The sequence below is a fragment of the Heterocephalus glaber genome, unplaced genomic scaffold (assembly GCF_053883595.1).
Source record: "Heterocephalus glaber isolate CG9 unplaced genomic scaffold, H.glaber_assembly_v1.0 deba00001504, whole genome shotgun sequence".
Taxonomy (NCBI): domain Eukaryota; kingdom Metazoa; phylum Chordata; class Mammalia; order Rodentia; family Bathyergidae; genus Heterocephalus; species Heterocephalus glaber.
The window spans coordinates 45,976,708-45,995,338 of NW_028258324.1; the positions used below are offsets into that span (position 1 = coordinate 45,976,708).

The 18,631-nt window shown below is 38.4% G+C and overlaps 1 protein-coding gene across 6 annotated transcripts in view; it reads right to left on the minus strand.

Moving 5' to 3' along the window:
• Mecom (MDS1 and EVI1 complex locus) overlaps nucleotides 1-18,631 on the minus strand; it is a 582,840-nt gene that overhangs the window by 186,499 nt on the left and 377,710 nt on the right. The gene's annotated exons all lie outside the window — the stretch shown is intronic.

Below are 18,631 nucleotides of genomic sequence, written 5' to 3' on the forward strand. Positions count from 1 at the left end.
TTTTCAGTGCAGACATCTGTAGATACAGAAGTATAAGGTATTTTGCAAACTATTTATATGTCAGATGATTTTTATGGCCATGTAGTTTTGTCTCCTAAATTTTTCTTTGCTGTTTTCCTGTTAATTGAACCTTGCTTATACTTGAGGTTCTTTTGCAACTTTTAGTGATTATGAGTAAAAGTATTGACAAAAAGAAGTGACAACTGCATTAAAAAAAAGAACTATAACATGTTTAGAGTACAACTCCATGGAAGCAAAAAATCAAGTGTGCTTTATTTGGGAAATGTGAGATCTTTGGGTGGGATGGGACATAGCATCCAGGGATGGGGAAGGTTGTGGCTATGGTGTAAGCTGTAGCAGATGCGGTTGAAGAATATAGGTCAGGTTTTGAGGGCTCTAATGAGCTGCACCAAAAAGCTGCTTTTATCCCTACTGGAAACGGAGAAGCACTGTGGATCTCTAAAGAGCAAGGAAGAGCATGATGAGATCATGTTTTAGACAGAAAAGGCTGACAGCAGTGTAGAGATTGATGGCAAATAGACGTGAACAGTTAGGCTGCTGTGATGGCCCAGCAGAGATACAGATGTCCTGCATGAGAGGAGAGTGATGGAGAGAAGGGAACATATTGGAAAGAGTTTAGGAGAGAGTATGACTGAACACTGCGTGGCATTACGCTTCTTCTTCTTCTGACCCAGGAAGCAATGCTAAGCCATTGCTCTGATCATCCTAAACATACTGCACCTAGCTTCTCACTATGCTGTCCTCAGTCACATCACATAGGAGCCAATTATTAGGCTGAATCATGCTACTCACAGTATGATCTGTGGAGAAGGCATCAGAACCAACTGGGAACCCACTAGAAACCAGATCTCAATGCCCACCCCAAAGCCGCTGACCCAGAACCTTCATTTTAGCAAGGTCCTCGGCTAAGTTACATTCACATTACACTCTGAGAAGCACAGGTGTAAAAGAAGTATCTCTGGACTTAGAAATAGTGAGATCCCCATTTTTTCACTGACTTCTTACAATTTCCTTTTTCTCCTACTTGAAATTAGGCATGTACTGATTCACTGTAGGAGTTAGATGCAATAACCAGTGTGAAAATATTGTGAATTCTAAAGCATGACACTGAAAAGATGTAACCTCATTTTAGCATTGTGATCCTCTTTTCTCATAACAAAATCAGATATTTGTCTGTAAAGGAATATTTTGAACCCTAAAGGTGGAATTGATAAAAGGGACAAATTTGCAGAGAAAATATTAACGCTGTCATCACTGGGGTTTTCTTGTTGTTCTCTTGGTTTTGCAAAATTATTTCCTTTGGACTGTATTGCTATATTTCTAAGTCTTCCATTAATTCTCAAAACCTATATCCTCTTCGCCACAGAAATAAACAAGAGAAGAATAACCAAGTTGAGTACTGTATTCTGAACAACCCAAAGAGCTTATCCTGGCCACCACCCTCCCACCCCTCACACCCCCCCTCCCCGCCCATTATCTTTCAAAGTAAACGCATATGCCACCACTTAACGAAGTTCCTGAGGGAAGATGTAGAAATAGTTTTAATAGAGTATAAGCCCATTTGTCTGTATCATCCTGCCCAGAAAAGAAACGAGGAGATCAACCTGATGACCTTCTTCAGCTTCCTTCAAGTCCTGACTCCATGGTGCTACATTTTCAAGGCAAAGCAAGTGAGAACTGTGCACAACATAGTCCATAAGGTGTGATTAGAGAGATCACAGTCCAGTCACTATTTCCTCCAGGTATGGTGCTGAATATGCCTACAACTAGACTCAAATCTAAGAGATTCCTTGAGAGAATCTCTTTAAAATTATATTCTTTCTGACACATTGCCACACATAAATAAATGTTTATCAAAATAGATCATTTCTATTTTTTAAAATTTTTTTATGTTTTTGGTACCGGGGATTGAACTCGGGTCCTTGGGCTTATAAAATAGATCATTTCTATTTAGCAGCTTTAAAGGAAAGAGAAAGCAATTATTGTTGGTTGATTCTTTCATTTATTCATTTTAGTGAGTATCTATTTAGTGCCCAAATGTGCCAGACCCTGCCATTTACAGTAAAGAGCCCAAAAAGATAGATAGACCTTCTGTTCTCAAGGAAAATATAATCTAAAGCAGTATCCTCCAACATTTAGCATCACATGCCCTATCAATAAAATGTGTTCACCATGTATCCCAATATGTGCATATGTTTATTTGTAAACTATGTGCTAATCCATATACATGATATAATATATAGTACAGTGATATGTATATTAATAAATCTAAATGGAAATGACAGCAAAATTGTAGAAATAGGTTTCAATATCTTCCTGTGCCCCAGGGGTCCATCTTCTACAATGTGGGTACCACTTGGGACATCTCTCGCTTGCAGTAATATTTATGAAAGAAATCTTTCCACAGAGACAATGTCACGCAGAGTATATGACTACTTCAAACAACTCCAGAATTAGAACAAAACAGTTATTAAATTTATTCAGAATCAGACTCAATTTATTTTTTTCTTTATATCTCTAATGACTTAAATCACATTTGGAACATAGTAGGTGCTCAATAATTGATTATTTATAGAATTGGGAAGAAAGGAAGAGGGATGAAGGGAGATAAGGAGTATTTTTGCTACAAACCATTTGTACAATAAGAAGAAATACTTTGCATGCCAATAAAAACATGAGTTACTTCACTTATTTTAATAATAATAATAAAACTGTATAAAATTCATGAGAAAGAACCTGTCTCCAAATCACTTCTATCTTTGTCAAGATAAAATCCCTAATCCTAGATCTTATTTTCAGAATTTAATAAAATCCCTCACTTTTTAAATGAACAATAAATCAATTTTACTCTAGTAAAGTCATTTTTGAAATGCATTTACATGTGGGTTCCTTAAAATTATCTATCTTGCCCACAATTCATCGAAAAGGAAATGGTGATAGAGTTACATAGTTACCTGGCTTTAGAGCTGACCTCTATCACCATTGCCTTTGTTCAAAATCAACTGTATTTTCTTTCTGGCAAATGACTTCTACCGATAATTGGTAATACTAATATTTGTGCCATGTTATCAAAAACATTTCCCAAGAGTCATAGTTGCAACATTATCAATAACAGATTTATCTGTTATATCAAAGTTTGGGTGTAATAAACTTATCACCATTTCAACAAGTTTTCCTCACACTCACTGTCAGCTTGGACAAAAGGTGCTTTGTGAAGCGTGCCCCCATTAGACAAAGTTCCTTCAGGTGCACAAACCAATCTCAGGTGCCAGGTTCTGCACCCAGTCTCTTCTCCTGAGTTCAGAAAACCCCATCAAGACCTCACCTAAGAGAGTCTTTGTGCTTAGAACTATCTTCACGCTCAGAACCACCCAACAAGGAAAGATGAAGTCCAGGTGACCATGTAGGGAACTGCATTTATGGTGCTCCAGCGCTCCCAGACACTTCAATCTGGCATGTAATCGCCTTTCAGGATCCTCAAGGACACATCCTAGCCACCTCCTTTGTGGTCTTGGGAATCCTAAGTGTTTAGAATAGAATCACTGCTCACTCTGATGCTCTAGCCTGACAAGTCTATTTTTGCCTCAGCTTAACCCTGAGGATCTCCAATATTCTGACTCAGTGGAGGAGAATTTTTCCCAGGAACTCTCCTCCCCCTCAACAAATAGTTAAGCCTGTCTCACAGTCTGAAACCTCAAATAAGACCTAAATCCCCAAGGGTGCCTGTAACCAAAATGCTGACATTCATTTTCTTAAAGTATGTGAGCATGAGCACACGTGTATATACAAATGTGCAAAAGCTACACATCCATATTTGTGTTTGACATGTACTGCTCACAAAAGTTGTATATGGTAGGTCTTATTCTATTTTTAAAACAAAACTTCTATACTTGACCTCAAACTTGCCTCACACAAGTGAAATAATAACCAGAAAACTCATTACATAATCGTCTCATTTCTCATATTTGCAATGCCATAATATCAGAGTTTCGCTTGTGTCCCGCACACCAAGTCTGTCACAGACATCAGGGTCCTCCTTACCATCTCAGGCAGTGACTCTACCTTTCAGGAAGTCAAGGTGGGGAGGCTGCCCTTTCCGGCATGACCTGAAATGTGGTCTGCGTGGTGTGAAAGGAGGCTGGTCCCCAGACGTGACTCTTTCATCACCAGAAATCTGACCCTTCTATCAGATGTATGGAAAAGGTGAAAAAGCCTCTTTTTCTTTTTCCTTGCCAACTACTGGACTTTGCATTCCTTCCCACCCAATGCCCTAGAGCCCTCAGGAGGCTTCTGGCCCATTATGGAAAGTGTTTGTAAAGCCCTTTGGTGCCACAGTGGACAGGCAGTGCAGACACTAGCTGAACAGTAACAGCCGAGCTGCAGACATGCAGCAGGCCCCACTTCCGTGGCATTCTGACAGTGCCCTTTCAACACATGAACATTATTTCTCAGGGCAGTAATCCCATAGTCCTTATTAAATTTTCCATATCCCACAGACCCCACCGCAGCCTTTCATCCCACCCTGAACACATTCTCTGCTCTCGGGGCAAACACATTTGTCTCTGAGGAGCTGACCTAGAACTGCAGTGGGTTTGACACTCAAACTGGTCAGCTGGATTTGCATGCTCAGACAAGTGGAAGTCCCCTGCTTCCTTTGTGTCTAGTTTCTCACACAGCTTCGACATAGGATACAACCCAAGTAGACAGAATGGTCTTAGGGAAAAGGTGAAAGATGAGGAGGAAACCTCCACTCAAACAATACTGTTAAAAATGCTGATTAGTTAAGATAAGATGTACTCTCATTTTCCTGAAAATTTTATCTTTATAGATAGGCTGCACAATCACGACAAAGTCTTAGCTGAGTGCTTTGGAGTTGGTTGTTATTTTCCAACAGCATGTGCTGTGGTATTTCCTTGGGGGAACACATTCCGATTTCTTAATGGGGTGTAATCAGTAACACGTTTGCTTTGGGCCTTATAATGATGATGCTGTTAACTGCATTCACCAAAAATCCTTTATAACAGCTGTTTTCAACCAACTTTCACTGTGAATGTACTTTTGTGTGTTTAATGTATTTGGCAGGCATTTGAGAAAGCCTTTGCCTACTGTTTTATTTGTTTCTATTTATGAAAACATGCATTCACTATGAAAATCAGTTGCATTTGTAAAATTATCAACAAACCATAAGAAAAACTACCTTGTCCTTGCCACCATCTGTAATTTCTAGATCATCTCCAGTGGATCCACTTGGAAGAAACTTCCACCCATTTGTTTAGCCATAGAATGAATAGCAACTCTTCTTCAGGCATGAAAGGGAGAAGCATTTTTCTTTAAATGATGTGCCCTGAGATGAGAGAGGGAGAAAGAGAGAGAGAAGCAAGAGGAGGAGGAGGAGGAGGAGGAAGACCAGGAGGAAGATGAAGAGGGGGAGAGGGAGACCCAGCATGTGTATCTAGAGAAATTTCTAAGCAAAGATTTTCCAGTAGACAGCTATGTGCTTTCTGGACCACTTATAGCTATAGTTATCAACTGAGTCCTGTTGCCTCTGTTATTTTCAGCCCTCTGTTCTGAAATGCAGGAATTACCCTCCATTTGGAGCCTGCTCAAGGATAGCACACCGTCTTTCTCATAAAATTACCCAGCCAGGAAACAGGCAGCGTGCACTTATGGTTGGTTGACATCTGGCCTTTGTTTTCTGTTTTCCTCAGTTGACAATGCTCACTGCAAGATAGCAAGCCAACTACCGTGGTGCATAAAACTGTAAAAGCAGAGAAAATGCCTTTGCCATTTTATGCCCACCACTCACCAAAGTGAGTATTATCAATGTATTAGTATATGTCATCATAGGTATTTGTAGTAGTCAGGGCACACAATTGAAAAGCAAGAAAACAACAGACCAGTGCCAGATATTTGCCTGCCACCTGGGAGTGTTCTGGACAAAGGCAGCCCTGTAATCCAAGTGCCCTGAGAAGGACCCAGGAATTGTCCTCTCCCACTTTGCATCCCTCATTCAAAGCTTTTTGTTTTTTCCAAGCTAAAAAGATTCCTTGATCTGCAATCTCTGGAAAGGAAGATGCCTACACAATTGGAGGAACCTAGTGCCTTGTTTATTTTGCCTCTTCCATGAGTCCTCAACAATACATCTCACAATTTGCCATGTATGCAGTGTGATAACTCAGCAGCTGGAGTCCTATTTCCTGGGCTCTAGGAAGATAGAAAATATCACATTTCTATTTCATTCGACCCTTTCACTCTCTCTTTCATGCTCCGCTGCCTTTACAAGTCACCATTTCAGTGTTGTAACAAGGATTACAGGGACTTCAACAGGTAAGGCCTCCAGCAAACACGGATACAAGGGACCTGAAAGAAGGCAGAGGGCTTCGGGGCTTATCTGCTCCCTGTGTCACCATTTCTTACCATGAGGCCTGCCCAGTGACAGAAAAGTTGTCCTGAGGCAACCACACAGTAATAAGATACACAACAAATAATGGGGGTTTTTGCTGGAAAAATATATACTCAGGTAATTAAATTGTTAACATGATGGATGGCCTTATTTTATATTTGAATTCAAAGCGACTTTCTGTATCATTCAACTAAAATGTCTTGATGTTGCAAAAAAAAGAACAAAAAACAAAACATAACTCCAGAGAAATAAGAATATAGATTTTTGTTTATTTAATTTAAAAATAAACATGGATAGTTTTTCCCTTGCTGGATTGTGCTGTTTACCTGAAATGTATAGAGCTGATGTTCAAATCTCATATTCATTACTTCCTGTTCCTAGATTTTTATACTATATTCTAAAAGATGAAGCCATAGGAAATTTCTCAGTATATATGCTTTGGTTTAGGTGAGAAGACTAAGAACATATTAGAGAGACTTATTGTTCAGAAGGTTCCAGAAGTAAGGCCCTGGAGTCTGAGTTTAAAATCTTAATGGACATGCATGCTGCCTATGTTGAATCCCAAATGACAATATGTTTTGTGCCCGGGGCATGATTCTGACTAAATCAATAAACCACCCTAAGTCTGATAAAAGTTTTACAAAATATCCAAGACATTTAGAGTAATTGTTAACATCTGCTCATTATGATTCAACAGTGTAAGCAGGTTTAGAAGCCAGATAAATATATTTATTCATCAGCAGCCAGCTTGTCACTGCTACCTCACTGGTGACATAAAACAGCAAGACATTAGAACTTGCCTTAGACTTGAGTTTAGAGAATACAAATGAACCATTGTAGAAAACACAAAAAATTCTACATTCTCTATATTTTTCAAGAGTGAGCAGGAGGAGGGAGAAAGAGAGGGAGAGAGAGGAGACAGGGAAGGAGGGGGGAGAGAGAGAGAGAGAGAGAGAGAGAGAGAGAGATCGATCGAAACTTTTGGTCAAAAGTCTTGATAATTTACTTTGAACTGAAAACCTAGGGAATATGCAGGAAAAGTAAACAAAGTGTAAATCTTGGACAAGGGAACTGAAGACACCTATCACTGCTAACACATGAAGAGCATTTTTCTTGTTTGATTTTCAAAAACACAAACAATTCAATTTTGATTTCTACCTTCATATCAAAAAATAAAGCTATTTCTATACTGGATGGCTAAAAATAGACTCTTTGAAAACAACATTGAGAAAGTTCTGTCTGTCAGAATGAATTCAGTTCTTTGAGAATATACACCAGCTTGCAGCTGACTTGTCCTGAGTCAAAACACACTTGAGAATCATCACTTATCTGTAGTAAGAAAATATTAAGGATCATATTTATACTTATTGGGAATGCTATGGGGCAAGGCAAATAACTCGATAGTTTTATGTGGCTTTTTGTTTTTCATGTAACTTGGAGAGTGTGTGTGTGTGTGTGTGTGTGTTTCAGGTGCCCTTCCAGTAGTCTAAATGACCTCTACTGATGCTAATAGATCTCAGGTTACATGTTCCTTGAGTATTTGAAGCTGAGTTGTTTATTAACTTTCAACTACCTTATGCTATCCTCAATCATGATTGAGTAAAGTAAATTAAATAGAGTTGCCTCCAGTTTAAATGTTTAGTGAGGGAATAAATCTGACAATGTGCCATCAACTTCAACATAATCCCCTAACATCAGACTTAGAAACTAGGGACTTCTCATATGAAAGGCAAAAAGATTCCAAAAAAGAAGGTAATAGGAGAAGAAACTCACTGGCTGACAATGGTGCGTTCTGCTGAAGTGCAAGCCTGTAAACTCACTTGTGTCTGCACTGTGAATGCTGTACTGTGATGTCATGTGCTGCATAGTCATGTGACAAAAGTTGGATGAATGGAATACCTAGAACAATACTATACATCTATAATCAATAATCTTAAGAGGTTAGTTACAAATGCTAGGTTTCTCTACAAGGACCACAAGATTAGCAAGACAGAAATGAGAAAATTACCAGAGAGATGCTATCTAGCTAATTAAAGCTGTAAAAGAAGCAAGAGCTTCTTCATGGATTGTTCTGTTCAGTAACCTGTAATTATATTGTCAATTGCATTAACTTCATTGCCCACTAATAGAGTAAGTTTCAAGGGAGGCAGCCAACGTTGGGATGGTTATTTATTTTTATGTCCTAATTAATCAGTACTGACACCAAATCACATCCTTCCTCCTTGTTCATTATTTAAATGGCCCATTTATATGGATGAACCTCTTTGCTTTGTGCATTTCATTATCACATTAACATGCTTTCAAAACAAAAGGGTTGTTTCTGCTTCAGCAAGTACTTTGAACAAACAGCTACTTGAGCTATCCTTGACAGACTACGCAAGCCACATCTCTCACTAGGCATTTATATTAGTCAGGGGACAGTTTGACTAAAATCAGATGGTCACCACTTCATGGGAAAAAAAATAATTATTGTTGACTTTTATATTGCAGGGAATGGGGTGAGTAGGAGGGGACTTAGTTTAGGAAATGGAAGCAGGAATTCTAATTTTTCAACAAAGGTTGGAAAGTAACTTATATTCAACTAGTTATTTCCTTGCACCTCATATATGGAAACCTGAAAAGAACCCTGCCACCAAGTTGGGTTAAAATCTGTTGGAGTTATGAAATTGAAATATAATTTAAAGTAACTTGGAGAATCCATCTTTGTGCACACACACTTCCTCTCTGTTGAAGATTCCAGAAGCTGTGTTACCTATGTCATTGCCCATGAATGAAAGGTACTGTGCTTAAATGACATCTTGACATGCTACATCACTAGCCTCAAGTATATCAACCTTAGACAATAGTGTTGGAGAGAACACAAATGTTTTCATATACCCAAATAAAAGAAATCTCTTCCTCAAAAGTCATCCCTTAGGCTGGAGATTTAGCTCAGTGATTCCGCCGCCTGCCCTGCAAGCACAAGGACCCGAGTTTGATCCCTGGTACCAAAAAAAAAAAAGTCATCCCTTAGAAAAGAGAAAACAAGATATATCCAAATATTAAGAAAGTCCCTTTGCAGTATGAGGCACATTTAAAGTATTTGGGAAAAACATATTTGCTGAGAAGAATAAAAGGACCTGCAATCAAATGTTGACTTGTATGTTTAAAGATGTCACATAATGGAATCATTTGGAAAAGAGTCAACATTTAAAGCTGATTTATTAGTTATCCGTTTGGATATGATCTCACAATCACAAATAGTTGACGAATTGCTCTATAATTTTAAGATAACCTTTAAAAGTATACAGGAAAAAGTTACATTGTGGAAATCGTGAATGTGTACCCACAGGACACATAAAAAACAATAGCTCTGAACTTACATGACTGGGTACTTGGACCTGATATGAATCACTTAGCAACAGCCACATATACAGATTTTTAAATAATGTGTCTCGGATACCATGGGTGCAAGTGAAGAAATGTGCCTTTGAAAACTGCTGGCTGACTCAATAAATTCTTATGATGCTAATGACGGACATTACAATTTGAACAGGATTATAATACAAAGATGGAATGAAGCAATATTTCTACATTCCTAAATATTATGTCTGTTGATAATGGTTAAAAATCATTTCTCAAGTTTCTGGCTGAGTCTAATCAGTCGTCACAATAGGTTATCTGGCATTCCCTTCAGTGGAGGCATGGTCTGACTGTACTTGGATCTGGTGTTGGTTTTCATTTTTCATCATGATGAAAAATCTGCAATTTGTAAAACATAGCAAAACAAACAAAATCGTGACTTACACTCCCCACTTTCATTTACATTTGGCAGTTTTCTCACATTTTCAATAGTTACTAGCCACCTGCCTTCTACAGCTACATTTGTGGCCTGGGACTCCATCTATGTTGAATTCTGCTTATTAAAAGGAAATCCTCCTATATACTTTAACTAAATCCTGCACCCTTCAGTCAAAACTCATTTAATATTATTCAAAGTTCTGTGAACAGTAGTCCAATATCATCCTCTTTATGGGAAAAATCCATTATTCAAAAATAGCCAATAAATCATACTTTATCCTTCATTTCCCCCACTTGAATAAGCTTAGCTCCTTGGAGCTTTCTCCAAAATACTCAGTTTCCAACTGACTATCAAGGTATAGCTGAGTTCCTGTACATTGTGACTAATTATAACATTGTATATTATATAAGGCTTTAATGATTATTAATTTAAAATAGTAAATATAATTACCCTAAAACATGGCCTATGGCTTCAAGTTCCTCAGGAAATTCTCAAATTTCTCCATGACTACCTCAGCCTGCTCAAGAAATGCTCCATTGTGTCACTGGTAAGGAGATCAGTTTATGTCTAGGAGAAGTGGGCAAATGTCTGGTATGGAACACATTAAAACTGGGGAAATCTGTTCCCTCATAACCTAAGCCAAGATTGCTATACCTAAAAGGCAAGTGAGTTAATCTATTTCATATAGTCATTGTTACAGCATCTATTATCAAAAGTGAGCTCTATTTCAAGCCACAAATGTACAAAACATTCTGAATGCCTTTCTAAGCAGCCTACACACTCTGACCCAACAAAAGTTTGCCTTGCTTTGTTTTGGGTGCATGTAGATATTGCGCATGCTTCACTTCAAGTATTAGATTCTACATCTCAACTAGAAAACTGCCTAGAACACTAGGATCCCCATCTGCAGAATCTGATAAGCTCATTGATTCCAGAGAGAGCTGTGTACTTCAGGCAAAAACTAAGAGCTTGGTTTTATTTAAACAGTTTCATATTTATAAAATTTATTTCCTAATTTTTGTGTGCGAGATATGAAACATGAAGTGCACACTGGACCACAAATGTTTAGATAGCTAGTTTGGAGTTGTGCATTTTAAAGAGAACGAAATAATAGAGAAAAAATCAGCATCTGCGAGAGCATCTGCTGCAGGATCTCGTTTGTTTGTGTTTGTTATCTTAAGAAGATGCCAAAATCCTACTGTGAGCTTTGTGCAGGCTAATCCTAGAAGATTCAGGCAATTACCAGTGTCTGTCTCAGAGCCTCAAGGTCAGATTCAAATGAACATTAAGGAGGGCCCTAAAAAGATTTCCAAGGGCCACCGTGAAGGCCAGAAATATCAAACACCAGGGTTGAGTATGGGAAGAGGAGGGAGATTTCCTACTCTACCCAGTGATCATTCTTGTCATCAGACTTCCCCAAATCAGTCTAATAGGAGGTTGAAGATCTGAATTTGGGCAATCCAAAATGTTTGCAGGCTCCCAGGGAATTGAAAGAGATCTGGATCAAATTATATGCAATTCAGAGGCATGTAGGGCATCCTAATGATTTTTTTACCCTGTGGTCATCTTGGGTGGTGGAGCTTATTAAGGTTCAATCACAAAAATTAGGACTCAGAGAATGTCAGACCTGAGAAAGGATTCTACCTGGACTACCACAGCTTGATGAGGGGAAGTGGCTTGGCCAAGACCTCAGTCCTAGGCTGTCATATCACCAACAGTAGGTTCCTTCTTGACTACCAAACAGGTGGCTGATGTTTGTCTTTGAAATCTCTAGTCCAAGAAGAGTCAGCTGAAACCAATCAACCATGTATGCAAAGCCAAGCCACCTTCATCACCCTCCTAGAAGTCATGAGGCCACTCTGAACTAACCTTAATATTTCCACACTCTCTGTTTGCTCTCCACGCAACAATTGGCTCCTCCCCTGGCTTCACATCACACTGAATCTAAACTCCTCACCCTCCTTTGAGGCTGTACCTCTCTACTCTCAGCTCTCTCCTCCTCTCGTTCATTCACTGCATGTCTTTGGCCTTCTGGTTCTATGAAACAAAAGACTTGTTCCTTCTTTGGGCTACTCGGTCTAGCTGTTCTGCTCTTAGCTTGCAAGGCTTTTGGTAAAGCTATTGCCATGGTTCACTGTACAATTCCCTTAATGTCTCTTTCAGTGCCCCCTCTCAGAGGGACTGTGTCTGACTCTTTCTCTTGAGTACCAACTCTTCTGCATGCTACCATTCCCCTTATACTCTCTATACTTTTTCCTGCCTGTTTTTTATAGCAGTTATCTTTACCAAACATTGTATATATTTCTTTTCTGTTCATTGTCTTCTCATCCACTAAAAAGTTCCCTGAGGTCTAGAGTTTGTCTGGACTTAAAAACAGTGTCTGGAACATAGTAGGCACTCTGTTTATATTTGTTGAATCAGTGAGTTGAGATTCTTGTGCACCACTAGCCAGTAAAACAGTGTCTGGCCCCAGATAACAGGTGAGAGTCACTGCAATTACTCATGGCAGCCCTCAGGTAGAGACTTCAACCTGAGGGTCTTGGGATCCTGGCAGTCACTTTTACTACATCCATTATCATTTTGCCTCATTATTATATCTTTCCTATTCCTAACCTTCGTCAACCATCTCAATTGGAAATGTGATATTGAATCCAGATTGACTATACATACTTCTTAGGACAACTATATGATTTACGACACCTTCATTGTTTTATTGACTTATCATTATTTCTTGTTTGGTTGATTGGTGGGGTTCGATTTGTTTTGCTTTTTCCATTTAACCTTATAAGGTCTCAGTTTTCTGTATTGCATGTAAGTTATATTACAATACTTATCTACTTCTCTGTTCAAGGCTAGTGTTAGGTTTTGTATTTAAAGATATTTTGACAGAAAAGATTCATTTGAGAAAAAATAATTTATGGAAGATTTTTGGGAGGGAGCTGGTATAAGACCACTGAGTAAAAGTAGTAGCCAACACATGGCTAGAGAGGGCTGGTGGTCATAGCTCAGGAGACCCATGCCATGGAGGCTGGTAAATAGGCAATCTGTGACTGTCTTCTCTGGTCACATAACTGAGAAGACATCAAAGAAACAGAAGGAACCCAGAGGATAACAGTCAGGAAGATACTAACGCTACACATTGGGATCCCAGTCCTAGCTCTGGAAAATAACTCGGAAAATAATAAATCAAAATATCTGAAGAAATTAGCTAATAATTGACTATCAGGACTATCACATCCTTTCTCTCCTTTCCTTCTTCCAGAATCTCCTGTACGGATCAGCTCTACCCAAAGTTTGATCAGCTTGGACCTGGCACTCAGCAGTCTGGGCTTACAACTAGGCTTATGCCCGTGTCTGCTTCTCTCCTGGTACCATACTGAATTCCAATCCATGGTACCCTCTTTCTCCTCATTTGGCTCTGAGAAGAGCCTTCCTAGTGTTTCTTCCAGACCAAGAATATTGTCTTTTCTATTGCTTAGTTCATTTTTATTCAAAAAATGTTTCATATCTTTTTTCTTTTTTTTTGTACTGGGGATCGAACTCGGGTCCTTGCGTTTGTGGGGCAGGCAGCAGAACCACTGAGCTAAATCCCCGGCTATGTTTCATATCTTAATACCAGATAAAAGGTGCACATTATGCTTGAGATGGAGATTTTCAAAATTATATTCCTGAGGTTCCTCAGAGACCACCAAAGGATAAAAGTGCACAGAGACACTGGGCTTTGATACTCCCAGCCCATGTTCACCAACATAACTTGAATGACTCATCTATTTTATATATTGAGCTTCTGAATAAAAAAATTGTTTAAAGAAAGATTTTACTGTTTTTATTTATAAATAATTTTTTAAAAGAACTTAAAGTGTAATGACCTATGACTCAAAGCATTTGACACCACCTGGTGGCAGCAAACCCAAATTTCAATGTGCCTTAAACTTTTAAAAGAGTTGAATTGAATCTGCTATCCTAAATTATAATGTATATGTTCAAAATGCAATGATAGTATTTTAAGGTTAAGATTCCATAAATAAATTAAAATGTTTTATTGTATGGCTCTCATAGTCCTTGAACACATTTCCAACATGCTGTAAAGCTGGGTGTGGTGGTACACACCTGTAATCCCAGCACTTTGGAAGGCTGAGATAAGGAGGATGGCAATTTCAAACTCAGTCTGGGCAACTCTGCTACTTACTAGGACCTTGTCTCAAAAAAAAAAAATTAAAAAGGCCTGGGGATGTAGATCAGTAAAAAGCCCTGGGTTCAAACCTCAGTACCAAAAGGAAAAAGTAAAACAGAAAATCTTTGCCATAGCATAACAATCTGGTGAATTCATTCAAATTGCTTTTATGTTTGATATCAGCATTATTTACCCTCAAATACCTTGGGAAAGCTTCATGCCTTTTTCCTTTTGGGAGTCAATATAAATACTCAGCTTCTACCTGAGGCATTCTCTGTGCTGCTCTCCACCTCCACCAAAACTAAACAAAGAGCAAAGACACCTTTCACAGACCTTTATAAATGACTGCACAAAAAGAATAGAAAACAAGTACTACAACCACAAGCACATTTACAGAGGAGTGGAGGAAGAAAGTGAGATTTTTTTTTCCTTTTCAGGTCTTTCAGCTCTCATATAACAGTAATATATTATATTGGTTTTGTCCACTTTAACCACACTAACCTTGCTCTGGCCTGATTTGACAATGCTCTGTTCAGGTAAAACACCTTTAACGCTCAGGAATAGGTTCCAGTAAGTTAAGCACCTGGAGACTGCAAAAGGAAATGAAACCTGAGCCCTGTCATTCTCAGTCACTTCTTTGGCTGGACCCACAGAGACCCCTCCCCAGCACTGTGTAGCAGCCCTGCCCCTCTGCTCCAGCTAAGTCAATGCTTCCTTGCTTACAGCGATGTATTAGACTTAAGCTGTTTTCAGACAGGACATGTGAAAATCAGCAGGACAGACTGAGGGCATCCTGCCATACTCCCAGAGATATAGAGAACAGAGTGAGCAGGATTGAATGAGGACGTCAGAGAAATATTCTTGGCAGCAGGCTGGTGGACACAGAGGAAGGTTTACTTCTCATGGATCCCTCAACAGCTGCAATAAACTTACTCCTCAGGAAGCCATGATTGCTGTGTGCTATGGATCTGCAGTGAGATTATGTCCATACAAGTTCCTTGTAGACCATCAGTGGCATTCTGGGAAAATAGCAATTAGCCAAGTTGGCAGTTTGTGATTAAAATCCATACATGGTAAAAGTTCCCCTAATGGTCATTTTAGTATTCCATACCAACTATTTCTAGGTCAATTACAAATCAAAATATTATAAGAAATGAATTGTTGCACAAGAAAATAATGAGAGTAATTAAAGGGTGAGGAAAATGAAATGATCAACAAGAATTAACTCAGCACTTTTGAAATTTATTTATTTATTTTGGTACCAGGACTCGAACTCAGGACCTTGAGCTTTAGAGGCAGGTGGCAGAAGCACTGAGCTAAATCCCTGGGCCTACACTTTAGAAATTTAAAGGTGTGAGCTTGCAGTGAACATAAGAACTGACCTATTAGCAATCCATGGAGCAAAGGTGATTTTAACTATCTAAAATATGGGTCACCATTGATTCTTTCAGCACATTTAAGTGCACATCATAGAAAAGAATAGGCACCCCAGAGATCTAAATCATTGTTTTAAAAAACAAAGCTCATTGGTGAGTCTTACTTTGCAATTGTTAGATGTCATTCCTGTCATTTCATGTTACAGATCAGTGTCACAGCACCATCTTTATAAAACCAAACACTATCAGCTGTGTTTTTTCAACAATTTATTTGGAGCAATATTTAAATTTTTAGCTATAATCTGTACGATAAATAAACGAAGCTAGTCATATAAAATATATATGCTTATTTAAAATCTTCAGAAATAGAAAGTTGAACAAGGCATACAAACAAACCAAAAATACCTTAGTAATGTTAAAGTTGTCACTTGAGAATACAAGGTATCAATACTAATTAGCCTTCCTGATTTGGTAGTTATATAACAGGCTACATTATGGCTTGCTGCCTCAGCTCCTGGGCCATTATTGCCTATCTTCAGATCAGTTTTGATACTCAGAGGTAAAGGAACACCAAACAGTAGTCACTTATCTGACAAAAGACCTTGTGTTTTTCTTATTCTATCAATCATTAAACAAGTAATGTCTTTTTATGTTATTGCTTTGACATTCATTAACACTCATGTCAGAGGAAATCTTTGCAATTAAAAATCCTATTGACCATCTAAAGTTGTTTTGACCTGGTTTGTTACAACTGATTTTTTTTAACGGAAGCAATTGCATTGAGATAGATCAGGAACTTACTCCATCGTTCAGTTTGAAGTATCTCTTTTATGACTCAGCAATGCTGATACACATGCTTTTAAAAAAAAAAAAATCAGATTTTGGCATCTCAAAGATAACTTGAAGGACAATCTGAACTAACCACCTTATGAGGAAGGAATGCATCAGAAAAACAAAGTCAGATAGCAACAAGACTGCTGTGTTGTTGCTGGAATTTTTCCTTGTAGCAAATGCACAAACTCAAAGGGGTTTCGGCTAAAATTCTGACAGGCTTGTTATCATCTCAAATGCTTGAAACAAATTTTACATAAGTTCCTTATTATTGCAAACCATAAACAGAAATAGAGAAAAAAATGTCCAACATGACACAGGGAGAGCTTTGAATATCATCAGGTAACTCGCTCACTTCCAAACCACTCCTTTTGTGGGAACATCACCCATAAAAACTGATTATACATCATCCACAGCAATATTATCATCCAGTATTGAGAGAAATAAAACTGAACAAACACTTTTCTTTTTAATAAAGAGCAATTTAGAGGGTGGGAGAAGAACAAATTTCCTTCTTCGGAAAATTTGTGCATTATAAAAACGTTCTTTATTTAAGGAGTGGATTGACCTCAGTGTATCAGTACTTACACACCACCTACTTTACAAAAAAGTAAAATGGGATGGAAATCAATGTAAAAACACTTCTCTAATATGCACTGTTGAAAGTATTATCAATATAAATACAAATATAAAATATTTCTCTCTTTACATATCCCTTTAAACTGTCATTTTAGAATTATTTAATTATATTACTATTTAAAGAACATCAAAGACTGAATATGGCACCAGGGTCCTATAATATTTTAAAGATACTTAAACCAGAATATGTCACATAGAGTCCATCTCTCTTCTAAGAATCAAATTCAGTCACAACAAGAAGACTAGGGGCATGGAATTATCTGAATTTATATATTCATTCAACAAACATTAAGTAAAGACACTACTTTGGAGACAGTGCAGCTGTGCTAGGAAGGAAACATTAGACATCCCTGTGTGTATACCTGTAGGATGACCAAATCCACGGTTTTGGGAAGTGAACTATAATGGGTTTTTAATGTCTCTTGGGTCCTGCCTCAGCATTACTCATTCTCAGTAAATGAAAGCAATATAAGCTTTGCAAAGGGATTTTAAACCATTACAGAGGAGACTTAGAAATAGAATCCAAATACTACCATGGATATAAGATTCCAGGAACTACTCATCTTGAAGAGATCTTTGAGCTAAAATCACTATAGTTTACATGAATATTTAAGAAGCAAAGACTCGCAAAAAAAAAACAAAAAAAAAACGGCCCGGGGATTTGGCTCAGTGGTTCCACCGCCTGCCTTGCAAGCTAAGGACACGAGTTCGATACCCGGTACCAAAAAAAAAAAAAGAAGAAGAAGCAAAGACCCAATAAAGACATCAAAAAGGGAAATTTGCTTTTGGTTGATTTTTTAATTTATGGATCTTTCCTAAGACTCCTAGTTCATGAGGAATTTTTTCAAGGCCACTTTTCACTTAGTCATTACTCAAGAAGTAAAACCAAAACAACACACTCAGGAAGCCTACTGAATGCAGACACATTGGTAATGGTTTAAAATGCAGCTCTTCCAGCAAGACTGTAAATCTGTGATGCAAACTGAGGCAAAGAGATGGACCCAGCCCAGCTCAGCTCACAGCAGGACATCTCACGATTCTTCTCCCTGCCCAGGCTGTGGTGGCTCTTCCTTCTTCTCCTGACTCCACAAGGACCAAAATGTTCTTGGGATAAAGTTATGTTAAAGATTAGGCCTGGAATATAAGACTAAGCCCCTGGGTTGGGGTGTGAGACACCACTGTGCTATATACCTTATCGAGTAGCTTGACTCATGAATCTCACTCAAGCTCTTTCAAAGTCAAGTTCACCTCAATCAGCCTAGACCTCATCTCAAAGTCTTCCAGAACCTGGAATCTGAATCACAGAGCAATTCTCTGTAGAACTTGTTGAATTCACAGCCCCATTTCAGATACACCAGTACTGCTTAGCCACTACGAGAATCTGAAGTACTACATTTCCGTTCAAA